The sequence below is a fragment of the Pezoporus occidentalis genome, unplaced genomic scaffold, assembly GCF_034315485.1.
Source record: "Pezoporus occidentalis ecotype Australia unplaced genomic scaffold, CSIRO_AGI_Poc_V1 ctg16, whole genome shotgun sequence".
NCBI lineage: Eukaryota > Metazoa > Chordata > Aves > Psittaciformes > Psittacidae > Pezoporus > Pezoporus occidentalis.
In genome coordinates this window covers 8,687,314-8,700,803 of record NW_026913425.1, presented here as the reverse complement: position 1 = coordinate 8,700,803, position 13,490 = coordinate 8,687,314, and positions in this window count along the sequence as shown.

The following is a 13,490-nucleotide window of genomic DNA, read 5'->3' as shown; positions in this document are numbered from 1 at the left end:
ATTTCACTGAGTTTTGAGTTTTATATGCATAACGGACAATCCTGGGATAATTACAAGGTGAAGATAAATATTCTAACAAGGACAAAGAATGCAGACTTTTTTTCTTACCCTCTGCTGTAAATAAATAATGATGTGAGTTAGCTTACCCTAAAAAGAATGGAAATAGGTCTTATAATTAAATACGGCACTCAGGTACTTTATACCTGCTATGAGTTTGATTTGTTGATGCCAGTATCCACTGAAATATAGGGGTGTTTTTCTAGTTATATATTAGGCATAGAGTCAAGATGTCACATTTAGTTAGAAAGTTGTACGCTGGGGCAAAATAAAACCTTTTTATTGGGAAAGTGACAGAAGTGGTTGGAGTATTGAATTGAGGCCAGCCAGAACTCTAATGGGGTGCATTAAACAGTGCCTAGTAGAGCAAATTCTGCCCTGTTCCCTTTTGTCCTGTCCCTGGATTGCCAGCAGGTTCTTTTGCTGTATGCAGAAACTGTATTTTAGTTCAGGACGCGATAGGTGGCAGTCTTTATCTTCCGTTTGTCTTGCTCACGAGCTTTATTTAACGCGTCTTTTCTTCCCCACAAAGAACGACTAAGACTAACGGAAAGACAGTAAAGCTTGGCTCTGTAAGTAATCTAACTGCTTGCATTGAAAACATAAACTTAACCTCTGTAGACTATCCACTGAACCCACTCAGACTGTGAAAAACGTGAGCCTGCAAACAAATGCCTTTTAACCGTCACTGTCCTTTTTCACAGCTGTCTGATGGGAGAGCTGAACTGAGAAAAATGAATTAGGTTCCTTTATAAAGCCTTATTCAGAGATGCACTCTATCCTTTTTAACTGAGAGGGTGAATGAGAGAGGTTTTTTCACTGTTGTCTTGAAGTGTGTTTATCTGCTCATGAAAGGCAGCGGGGGAGCCACTAAACACTAACTGGGCAAGTACTGACTGCAGGATATCATGAAGAAGGAGGTAGTAGTCTATTTTAGCCTGTGAGATTTCTTTAAGTGATTTGAAACTATGATGATAAATTGGTTTGGATTAACTACTGTATTTTTTTCAAAAAGCAGTGAAGAAACTAACACTTTAGCAACCTTTTCAAATTGAAAGAAGACATCTGTTGGCCTAGTGCAGGGAACAGTCATCAAACTTACCTTTTGCAAGGGGAGACAATCCCAGAGTGTGATGGACCTGACTCTGCCTCAAGTTCACTGAGAAAAGCCAACCTGAAGGAAAAGTCTAGTGCTCCTATGATCATAAGAGTTTGCACTGCGTTTAAAATCCTTCAGAAAATGGAAATCAAATGCGATTTGTACAAACTAGGATTTGCCACACTTCTGTTTGTTCACAAAAATTCTAAATTGTGGCATCTTACAGGGACACATAAAAGGTTGGCATTTGTAGAAGAAAGGAATACAGAGACAGAACAGAGACAGAAATCTCATTTCTGCCTTTCAGATCTTGATTCAAACATAAAATAATTCAGTTTTATAGTACAACTTTAAGCTAACTTCAGCTTCTATATGCAGAATCCTTTAGTATGTAAGTTGCAATGTCTAAGTAGTCAGAATGAGCATTAATAAATCTTGTTACATTTAAAGTTTTAAATATCAATCATTTTGAGTGTTAATATAACTGAATACTGAAATAAATTTTGACTTTAGCTGGATACGTCATAATTTGATTGCTTTATTTTCAGCATAGAAATCTGCACACTTCTTTTTTGTTGTTACTGTTTGCTTTACTTTAATGAAATTCAAAGCACTGGCTGTCACAGCTCTGAGAAGCAACATGAATTCAGAGCCCTTGAAGATTTGAAATGTATCAACCAAGCAACTGTTAAAGATTAGTATGGTTTTGGCCTCCCATGTAATTTCATGTAGCCTTTGTTGTCCTTAGACTCAGATATCCATCCCATTAGTAGTGCTATAATAATACCTACAACATCAGAGTACCTGAGGAAGTCAGGAAATATTCTTACTAACGTCATCTGACACTTGAATGAGGGGCTTTTATGTTGTTTTTTTCTATGTGTAAAACAATGAAGAATAGCCTTTGCTGCACTAAAATCAAACAAGAGTTAAACCAATAAAGTTTCTAACGTGTAGAGTATTACTCTCATCTAGAGCATTTTGACTTTATCAAGTGACTTTGTTAAATGGAAAAAATTAAATGCAGTCATGGAATACACACTAGTTGCAGGCTGATACAATGATTTATAAGTTATGAATGCAAACACATGCACTTGGAGGGTATATTGTGAATTTTTTAATAATTTTTTAAATATATGAACACTCCTGAAAATCTTTTTTCTGGTATTTGTGTTCTCATAGCATTTTAAAATAATCAGCTTCTTATGTTGTTTGCTTTTTATTACCTTTCTGTGTATCCCCATTGCATATCTTACTTTCAATCACACTACTCTTCCTTCCCATGTGAACTCTCAATCCTCTTTAGTGATTTTGAACCCTCCTGTGCCAGGTTAGTACTGCAGTAGGACAAGTTTCTACAATAACAATAACTTTGGATGGGGGAGTGAAGCTTGAGGGATTTTGTTGTCTTATCACCCACTGCAGTGATGGAATATATATATTCACCTCCTGGATTTTGACCTGACATATCAACATACACCATTTCCAAAGAGTGAGTTCTTAATTTTATTTTGTTTTTCTGCTTAAGACATAAAGGGGCTTTCAAACATCTGTCCACAGTTATGATGACATTTTCAGAGACAATAGTCCAAGGTTTTTAACTTGAATGACATCAGTGACAGCTCCAATCTAGAGGTCATCCAAGGAAAGATAAGAAAGAGTCAGAAGTTCCACAAAAAATGAAAGTCGTTCATCAGCTTAGTTCTCTTGCATTTCTACCTTTTCTACCAAATGTGCAAAATGTAGCAGAGTACCAGTTTAGTTCTAAATTACCATTGCTGCTCACCAAGATTTATTCAAAGCAGAAGTCAGTCCCTCTGTCATGGATAGAAATAAAAATCCTGACAAAAATTTCGGTTACTTCTGGAATTACCCTCTGAGAAGAGATTTTGAGAAGAGGAAGTTTTAAGCACAATATCTGCCCATTTTCTCTGCAGACCCATATGACTTCACTGAACTCTGAGAGTTTTATATGTAAAAAGACAGTCCCAGGATAATGACAAGGTGAAGATGAACAGTGAAACAAGAATGCAGAAAGTGGATTTGTTTGTTTGCTTGTTTTGTTTTAGTTTTGGGACAAACCCATTTTACTGGGACTTGTACAGATGGCATAGCTTCTAATTTTTTAACCAGATCAAAATCATAGGACGTCATAGAATTAATTATAGGACCAGAATCTCAAATTAGAGCTTCAGTTAAAAGGAGTAAGCCAGCTGGCTATGCAGCCTTTGGAAAGCACACACTGCTATGTTAGTGTTACTGTGCTCACACCTTCTATTTGATTTTCTGAAGAAACAAATTCATAATTTATGCTCAGAGCCTTTTGCTACAAGCAATATTCTTTTCCAGCTGAGCCTCAGCTAACATGGCTTTTATTCCTTTTTCCTTCTATCTCCTTTATCGTTTCAGTGTGCTCTTCCATGTGTTGCAAAATACAGATGGTGAAATGCTTCGGGTCATGAAATGTTGTCTGTTAATTCTTTTGTGAGCTGTGGCGCCAGCTAATCCCCATTTTTCAATTTCTGATGGCTTCTGTGCAATTACTTTCTTTTGGTCTGATCGTCATGGCTTAAAGAAAGAATGGTTATTAACAGCTAGAAGTCAGAGGCACTGAGCCAAATTGTTCTTCAACAGACATCCGTGCAATTAATTGGCTTCACTGATATTGAAAAGAATAGCAAAAAGGAAAAATTTACCTACCTTTTTTACAAAGTCTTTACAAATATTAGAAATAAAGCTATATCAGACAGCTACAGCAGGTACAGAAGAGTGTATGCTCCAAATAGATGCTCAAATGTAACTGAAATGTAATTTTAGCATAACAAAAAAAGTGAAGGAAACAGTGACAGAGAAGCCAACAATGTTAGTAGGGTGACAGATTGGGAAATGGTAAATGGTATCACAGTAAACATCCTAAAGTACTCTTTCAGCCCCAAACTAGCACTGTGAAAAGTATTTACCTGGGGGAAGAAGATGAGGGGGGAATTGTGTGCCTTACTTAAATGGCTGGCTGAATTCATGTGTCTTTTGTGATGCATGTAGGCTTTATAGAATCATAGAATCATAGAATAGTTAGGGTTGGAAAGGACCTTAAGATCATCTAGTTCCAACCTCCCTGCCATGGGCAGGGACACCTCACAATAAACCATGTCACCCAAGGCTTCATCCAGCCTGGCCTTGAACATCGCTGGGGATGGAGCATTCACAACCTCCCTTGGCAGCCCATTCCAATGCCTCACCACCCTAACAGTAAAGAACTTCTTCCTTATATCCAATCTAAACTTCCCCTGTTTAAGTTTGAACCCGTTACCCCTTGTCCTATCACTACAGTCCCTAATGAAGAGTCTCTCCCCAGCATCCTTATAGGCCCCCTTCGGATACTGGAAGGCTGCTATGAGGTCTCCATGCAGCCTTCTCTTCTCCAGGCTGAACAGCCCCAACTTTCTCAGCCTATCTTCATACAGGAGGTGCTCCAGTCCCCTGATCATTCTCGTGGCCCTCCTCTGGACTTGTTCCGACAGTTCCATGTCCTTTTTATGTTGAGGACACCAGAACTGCACACAATACTCCAAGTGAGGTCTCACGAGAAACTCATGTTCATTTCTCCATCCATCCCTGATACCTATACAGAGAAACCCTCATAGGCCACCAAGTTGGTCAGGCAGGATTTCCCCTTAGTGAAGCCATGCTGGCTGTCACCAAGCACCTTGCTGTTTTTCATGTGCCTTAGCATGCCTTCCAGGAGAATCTGCTCCAAGATTTTGCCAGGCACAGAGGTGAGACTGACTGGTCTGTAATTCTCCGGGTCATCCATTTTCCCCTTCTTGAAAATGGGGGTTATATTTTCCTTTTGCCAGTTGTCAGGAACTTCACCTGACTGCCATGATTTTTCAGATATGATGGACAGTGGCTTCGCAACTTCATTCGCCAGCTCCTTCAGGACCCGCGGATGGATCTCATCAGGTCCCACGGACTTGTGCACGGTCAGATTTTTGAGATGGTCTCGAACCAGTTCCTTTCCTACAGTGGGTGCAAGGTCTTCATTCTCACAATCCCTGCGTCTGCCTTCGAAGACTTGGGTGGTGTGGTCAGAGCCTTTGCCAGTGAAGACTGAGGCAAAGAAGTCATTCAGAACCTCAGCCTTCTCCAAATCCTGTGTAGCCAGTTCTCCTGAGAGCTTCCTGAGGGAGCCTACGTTGTCTCTAGTCTGTCTTTTATTTGCAGTGTACCTACAGAATCCCTTCCTGTTATCTTTCACATCCCTAACCAAGTTTAATTCTAACTGGGCCTTAGCTTTCCTAACCTGGTCCCTAGCTTCCCAGACAGCATGCCTGTATTCTTCCCAGGCTGCCTGTCCTTGCTTCCACATTTTATAAGCCTCTTTTTACCTTTCAATTTTCCTCAGGAGCTCCTTATCCATCCAAGGAGGTGTCCTGGCCCTCCTGCTGCACTTCCTTCTAGTTGGGATGCAGCACTCCTGAGCTTGTAGCAGGTGATCCTTGAATATCAGCCAACAGTCTTGGGCCCCCCTGCCCTCTAGGGCTGTATCCCATGGAGCCTTACCAAGCAGGTTCCTGAAGAGGCCAAAGTCTGCCCTTTTGAAGTCCAGGGCAGTGAGCTTGCTGCACGCTCTTCTCACTGTCCTGAAAATCTCGAACTTGACCATCTCATGATCTCTGCATCCAAGGCTGCCCTGGAGCATCACATTTCCAACGAGCCCTTCCCTGTTGGTGAGCACAAGGTCAAGCATGGCACCTCTCCTTGTCGGCTCCTCTATTACTTGCAGAAGGAAGTTGTCTTCCACACAATCAAGGAACCTCCTGGACTGCTTGTGCCAGGCCATACTGTCGCTCCAACAGATACCAGGGTGCTGTAGTACTCGTGGTAGTAGTAACATGATTAGGGTAAAACACTTAAGATTACTAAAACACAAATGCAAACCCTGAAGCTTGATAATGAAACGTGATGTTCTATGCATTTCAAAGGCATAATCTATCAGAGGCTGTGCCTTTTGACAGTGTACAGTGCCATCTTTTGCTATCTGCTCCTAAAAGCTATGGGCAGTGACTGGCGTTGTGTTGAATAGAGGCTATTTCTTCTAGCACAGCTTAGGTCAATTCACAGCTTACTCCTACTGAGATGAGATCACATTTCTTTTACATGCTCACAACCCCACAGATTTGCTTCTATTACCTACCTTGCATGAGTTTTTTGGAGTTTACTAGACCAATCTCCTATCTGAGCAGACTCAGCTTATTAATCACGTGATTAAAAAAAAAGGATAATTTTCTGACAGATTAGTAGATTGAATCAGTACATAGGAGGAGCCTTTCAGTGCACAGAGATGTCACAAAAGCACTAGGCACCTGGTATAAACAGAAGAGTGTGTGAGATCTCTCATTTTCAATGTTGATCAGTTCAAGCCATCACTGCTTAGGTAGTTCTCACTATCCATTGGTTCTTGCCTGCATCCCTTTATTAGTACAACTTTTCATTTGCTTGTTTCTTAAACTCTTTTTACAAAGTTCAAACATAAATTTGAAATAACTTTTCTGAATCATTTTACTTCAAATTAAAGCAGTTAGACTGGCTGAACAATATGGGAGATACTCTTAAGAAATATGATTAATGAAGAGTCTCACACCCTGCAACCACAACTGAATAAAAGGAAGGTAAGTCCTATCATATTTGTAGACTGCTTCTCTGCTTTCCAGTTTAAAATGCATTCTGGGAAGTACCACATTCTTTAGAAAAAGCACTGCTAACTGTATCCAGCTGTAGATGGAAATACTTTTTTTTCTCTTCCTTTTTTTTGGTGTTCTTGCTGAGAAAGATGTCACATGAATACACTTTGAATCTATACAGAAATTAAATAAGCTGCTGTGAGCTTCCCGTCTTCCCTAGAATCCTACAACACCAGCATTCTTCTCTGTCAGATTGCTGTGGATAGTGCTATGTAATAACAGTTACTGTACTCTGCAACATTGCTGCTTATTTGCAATTGCAGACACACAAAAAACTTGGTAAAACAGAGCGAAAAAATGGAGGAAGAAAGAGAAAGAAGGGAAAGCAAGTTTAGAAACAGACGGAACACTGGCAAGGCACTGGTAACACAAAGTGTACTTCATAAGACCTCATAAAACTTTCTCAGATTATTCCAGGACCTTTCCCCAGCATTTGCAGGAGGGACTACATTCACCTGTTCGAAGGAAAAATGAAATACAGGTTAGGTCTGAGAGCTGTGACAACCAGCTCTTGAGAGTGTCACTGTTGGACACTCATCAGATCCACAGTGATCATCCTACTACACAATTTGACAGTGTAAAAGCTAATGAAACTGTGGTTTACAGTTTATGAAGCTGTGAAACAGTCTGCTCCAGTGTGTTGGCATGAACCTGCCTTATATATTTACCTTCCTTCTGGGGTAGGAATAGTGCTAAAAAAAAAATAAAATAAATTAACAAACAAATAAATCTTGAGTGACTTGTACTTATTTTGTATGTAAATTTTTCCAGGTTGATTTAGAGATGGTTTTGCAAAGAATGAAAATTAAGTGATTGAGGGCCTGACTCTGACAAAATAAAAACTCCTGTACAATGAAGTCCATTTTCCCCACTCCAGACAAAATTATTGAAAGACATTTCAGTCAGTTCAGGTGACTACACTATATAATTTTTTTTAGTAATGGAATTTGTAACACTAAGACTGCAATTTCAATAGGTAACATCTGTGGATCTCATGTCTTGCTGCTTCCTACTCCCTCACTTGGAGGCACTCCCACCATTTACTAGACTTCTTTGTTAATTGATCAAGCTCGTTAAGTAAACAGAAAACCAGTGCAGAACAAGAAAGAGTTTTCTGCCTGATTAGCAAGATGAAATGGTTCATCATTCAAGGGAGGTGGGGGAAACCCACAAACAAAAACAGGAGAAAAAGAGACAGAAAAAAGTGGAGGAAAGTTTCCTCTTTCTTGACAACAGTGACATAGTGCAGTGCTAAAGATAAGGTTATTAATGTCTTAACAACAGATGACTTACAGGTAACTTAAAAAAAAAATAAGCAGTGCTGATGTATCAATGCAATATTATAGGACAGTAGGACAGTAAGTCTGTTTTTCTCAAATAATAGAGTACTAGTGAAATCCAATACCAACCCTAACAGAATAGGAAGGTAGTAATAATAACTAATCTTGCTAGGTATTGCTTATTATATAAGGAGTTTTTAAATGCAAAGAGAGACCCATGTGCATTAAAATTCATGCCTACGGCTTTGAAGAAAAGAAGGTGGCTCAATCAGTGCCATTATTTTGATCCACAGAACTTAAAAATTAAAATGGGATCTAGAAAGTAGTTTATATGTAAAGATGCATAAAAACAAAAGATGAAATGTAAACAAAGAGTGCACAGTTGTGCTCATTGCTGTGCCAGACTGGCATTTCTACCTATAAGAAGGAGGAAAGAAGATAGGTATCATTAAGCAAAGGAAATAACAGAGCAAGAGGAAAGCTGCTCTAAAAGGAAACTTTGAAGAAAACTAAAGGAAAATAGGGGCAGCAGAGCAGAACTGAGGAATGAAAAGAAGAGGAAAAATGAAAGGTAGATAAGGGGAAAAATGACAGAACTAAGAAAAGGATAATTATAGTTTCTAGAAGCTAGGTTCTCTGAAATGCACTGATACATTCATTTCACCAGCTCAAGCATGGAAGGCAAGTTTTTGAAATCATCTGATTTCTGGGATCCTGTCTGCTGCTGTGTGGTGTAGCTGCTGATTGCAAGCCTGATCAGAGCTTGGAGCACCAGTCTGGTATTCCTGCACAACAGCACTAATTATATGAAAAGTTTGCCAGTTTCCCTTTTTGGCAGAATTTATGACAGAAAGAAAAAGGATTTGATTTTTTTTTTTCCAGTATCCTTCCTGTTGTCTTGAGTAGAAATGTACAAATATTAAATCCCTTTCTTTCCTAGCTCTTCACCTCTTCACAGGATCTGTTTGTATCACATGGCAATTTTTAATACTTTTTCTGGCTGTTTTTTTGTCCTCTGAAGCTCAGCAAACTTCAAAGTACATTCAAGTCTGTTTCACAGGTGCGTGTGTTTTACCAAAAGTTATGATCACTGGTAGAAGAAAATGCACCCCAAAGAAAAAGGCTTGATCTTGCGTAGTTAGACAGCTGTACACTCTGATAACAGCCTCTCTTCAGTTGTGAGAAGCTGAAACACATTTGTTTCCCTGGGCTCTAGCACCAGCGCTTGGACTGCTTAACTGATCTAGATGGCTAAAAAGAGGTAGAACAACATAACCATGTCCATTACAAAATAATATAAAGGTATAAAAGCATGGAAAACAAATTGCACTTGTCATATAGATCATCACAGGAAGGGAGATAATCAGCTAATTTTTTATTGCGGAGAGGAGGTAGAGAGAATATGTTGGTAGTGTGTATTGTACTTGTATGGGAGTGAAATGACTTAAAATAAAATATGAGTTATTGGAAAAAGCATCTGAGCTATGGAGTATAGAATGGTTATAATTTCATTTTCAGAGATCTTTGTGGAGTAGAGAGGTAAAAAACACTTCACTAATAAATAGGAATAATTGTACCCCCTATTAAATGCCAATTCTGTGTCTGTTTAACTAAAATTTGAGGTCATTCAACAGTCCTGGATGAACTAAAAGCACAAAATATTAGCCACAATTCAGAACAAAATGGACCAAGTCTGAAATAAGGTCAGCATTAAAATAGTTCTTGTCATTGTTCTTTCTGTTCTATGAAACAAATGTTTCACTCACTGCTTATCATTATTTTTAAAACTGGCATGGTATCTATTACAGCTCTGTGAACTATTTGAATATATCTCTAAATCAATGTAATGACACTCTGATTTTACATGCTGTACTTTCACAAGCCCAAACACATGCTGGTAATATTTACTTACCAAAGAAACTGGCAGATCCCCTCCCACTAAAACCCTCCCTCACTCCATGCCAATGGCCTTTCTGTGGCCCGTTATGTCCCTGAAGCTCTCTAAAACCAGGAAAGGAGAATACTGATGTGGATCTCAAGGCAACGACCACGAAGAGAGTTAGGATTTATTCAACCTCTAACAAGTGTACAAGAAGTAGTTTACAATCTAAGTTTTCTGCTTCTAAATCTGCTACCAAAACAAGTTCACCAAGTTCTTCAGGGCAGATGAGCATGTAGTGAAATATGACTGGATCATCAGGGAGGAGGGACAGACACGAACATAGGAGGACTTGGATGGGGGGACACAAGGGAGATTAGATTTTACATTAACTTTTTACTTCTTGCTAAGTGTTTCGTGTTCTCTGTTAAGTACAGTTGCATGACTGACAGTATGTTGGCCTCTATTGAGTCTTAAGCAAAAAGATTATGAAGAATCTTATTCATGTGAACTGGAAAAAGAAATACCAGTTTTAGATTATTTATTAGTAAATAGTTTACTTCACATTTTATAGGGCACCAAATAAGTTTATGCAGGTACCCACAGAGTCATGAAATGTTTTGTGTTCTTACAAAGGATGTGTCTGTACTGACTTCTGCATGGGACTAAAACATCAGATGAGTAAAATTATCTTACAAGGAAACAGAATCCTTGAAGATGTAATTCTCAGATGTTTTTTAGTTAAACAGGTTGTTGTAAATTCTCCATTTTTTACTGGATAACCATCTATTTTATTGAATATTTAATTACTGTGTTCATAAATTTTGCTATTCATATATGTTTTCATAGATCAATTACTCTTCATTTTCAGATCATTATACTGCTTTAAAATCTTCTAACTCCATGCAATTATTTCATCTATTGTCCATTTAATTTCTCCTATTATTTTCTGTGTAATAATTGCTGAAATGTACAGGCTAGTTTATAAACAAAAGTTCTTAGAGAAATATGACATATATTGCTTGGTACTGATCAGCAGTTCAAATGGCTGTTCAAATCATGTGCTATCATGACCGATTCCTGGACCTTACAGAAATGGAAGATGAACATGTTTTAGGTTCTCCTATCTGCTTCTTAATAATGGGTGACCTGAGTTTAATTCTTTGGCTGTTTTGTTTATGACACTGTGATATTATGAGGAAAGCAGAAAGAATCTATTTGTTGTATTTCATTGCCACTATTCCATTTTATTACTCTAAGAGCTTCTGAGTACTCAGTCCCATTTAACAGTCCATATTGCTTACCCTGATTAAAAATTGCTTAGGCAAGAAGGTACAGACTGTATTAGTCAATACTCCTTGCCCAGTGTTTTCCCTATAAATGAGCCCATACTGTTTCTTTGGAATGACCTATTTCTGTCTTTTAACTGTATCATAGAGTAGATGTTTATCAACAGGGAGCAAGCGTTCTGTTGAAGCAGTAAGGAGGATCATGGGGTTTTGTTTCTGGAAGCTCCTTATGATCACATGGCAGTGGTTACTATGGTGGCACACTGTTTTATAAATGCTGTATGAGGAAGCGTGATGGTGCTCTTGCCCTCTGAAAAATTTTCAGAGACCTTGTTTCTGGTTTATGTTAACCTGAATCAAGTAAAAAGTGAGGGTGAGTTGATCCAATTATTTATTTCAGCTTTTTTAAAAGGTTGCCAGAGTTGCATAATGACATTTTGCAATTGGTAAACGTAAGCACAGCAGAGATACATTTTAAATATTTGCACATAGGCAGGCTACTATATTGGCACTGTGTGCCAATGGTGATCTCTAATGTCCTCATTGCTACAGTAATAAATCAACATACTGCTCTTAATTACTGCTGTTAATTATGTCAGCATCCACTGGAAAGTCAAGATATACATTTCACATTAATCCATGGGTAACAAGTATAGTGTTTTATAAAAGCAGGTGTAATAATGAAGCTATATAATTTTCAGATGCTAGTACTATGGAAATTCCAAGTCCCTCTGTTCATCTATTAACATTTGCCATGTCATTCTCTGGGGGAATGGCTGTAATGAGAATATTGTGTGAGATGGTGGGTCCTTTCTATGTCATCATTACATTAAAATACAGCAAAGGAATTTTTAGTGGCATCTTGGATTTCTCAACTTCCCCATCACTGTATACTACCATGGTATTTTAGTTACAGATTATGACCTTTCTGCTATATTTTACATCCAAACAAAATGAAACACTACAAATCATTAAATGAAGAATTAGGATTTCCTTTGCAGGTTTAATCTAGTCTCTAGACATATGCATTAGAGCATATTTTTAGAATGTTTAAAGCCACTGTTTTTTCCCTAGGACACGTCTCATATAGCAGATAGTTATTTGATTTTTATTGTTTTGGTTTGGTTTTTTTTTCAATGCTACTCTTACTATTATTCCTAACTCCCCCTCAGTTCTTTTCTCTTACTCTTCACCTCTGGTCAGTCCTGTCTTGGTCTCTGTTCTCACTAATTTCTTATTCTATCACACTCCCTCCATATAAACCATACTGACAGTGATTCACATTTGCTGTTGACTGTGGTTTGTAAAGTAGATAGCCCATGATGCATTTTTTAGCTTGTTGCTGCAGTCTGTCTTTCCAGTTGCTCTCAAAGTTTGAGCATTGTTCCTTCTCCACCTGACTCAGGATTTTGCCTCAGCATACCACACAAAATAACAAACTCCTGAAATAGCTGAGGTTCATTGTTATGTTAAAGAGTTCTGCTAAAGGAAAAGGTATGTTCATGGAGCACTGTGCTTTACCAGCATTATTACATGGTACTTTGGCCAGAGCTGCAGGATCATGTCTGTCCAAATCATGTGCAATCATGAGGGATTCAGAGAGCATAAGTTAATGGAAAGTCATGCTCAAATCATGCCAACCAAACACAGTTACTGTAACTGGGATGTTTAGAGAAGGTATGGCTGAGACATACACCTCTGTGTAGGTGAACTGATCCTTCTAAAAGCTTATTTCTTAGCCATATTTAGTAGTTTTAACAAACTTCCTTTTTTTTTTTTTTTTTTTAACAGAAGCAGCAAAAAGACATCTAATGCCACAACTACTCCATTGCAACATTTTAAGCTTTTTTTTTTAAGTTATATGTTAACTAAGTTATTAGGTAACATTAAAGTATTTATTCAGTTTGATTTCAGAGCCAGGTTCTTCAGTGCTGATTCAGTATTGGTCTGTGCTTAGGAGCTTACAAAAGCTGTGTTTGTTAGGAATTAGGAGTTTGTAAAATATCAGATACTTTAATTGATTTCAAATGTAATCAAGAAGATAGCTGAACCAACCTTGGCAGCTGCTGGTTGGTCATCAGAAGAATCAGTTCCATTTCTTTCACTCCCCTATTCTGGTTGTGCAGTCCTTGTATGGACTGT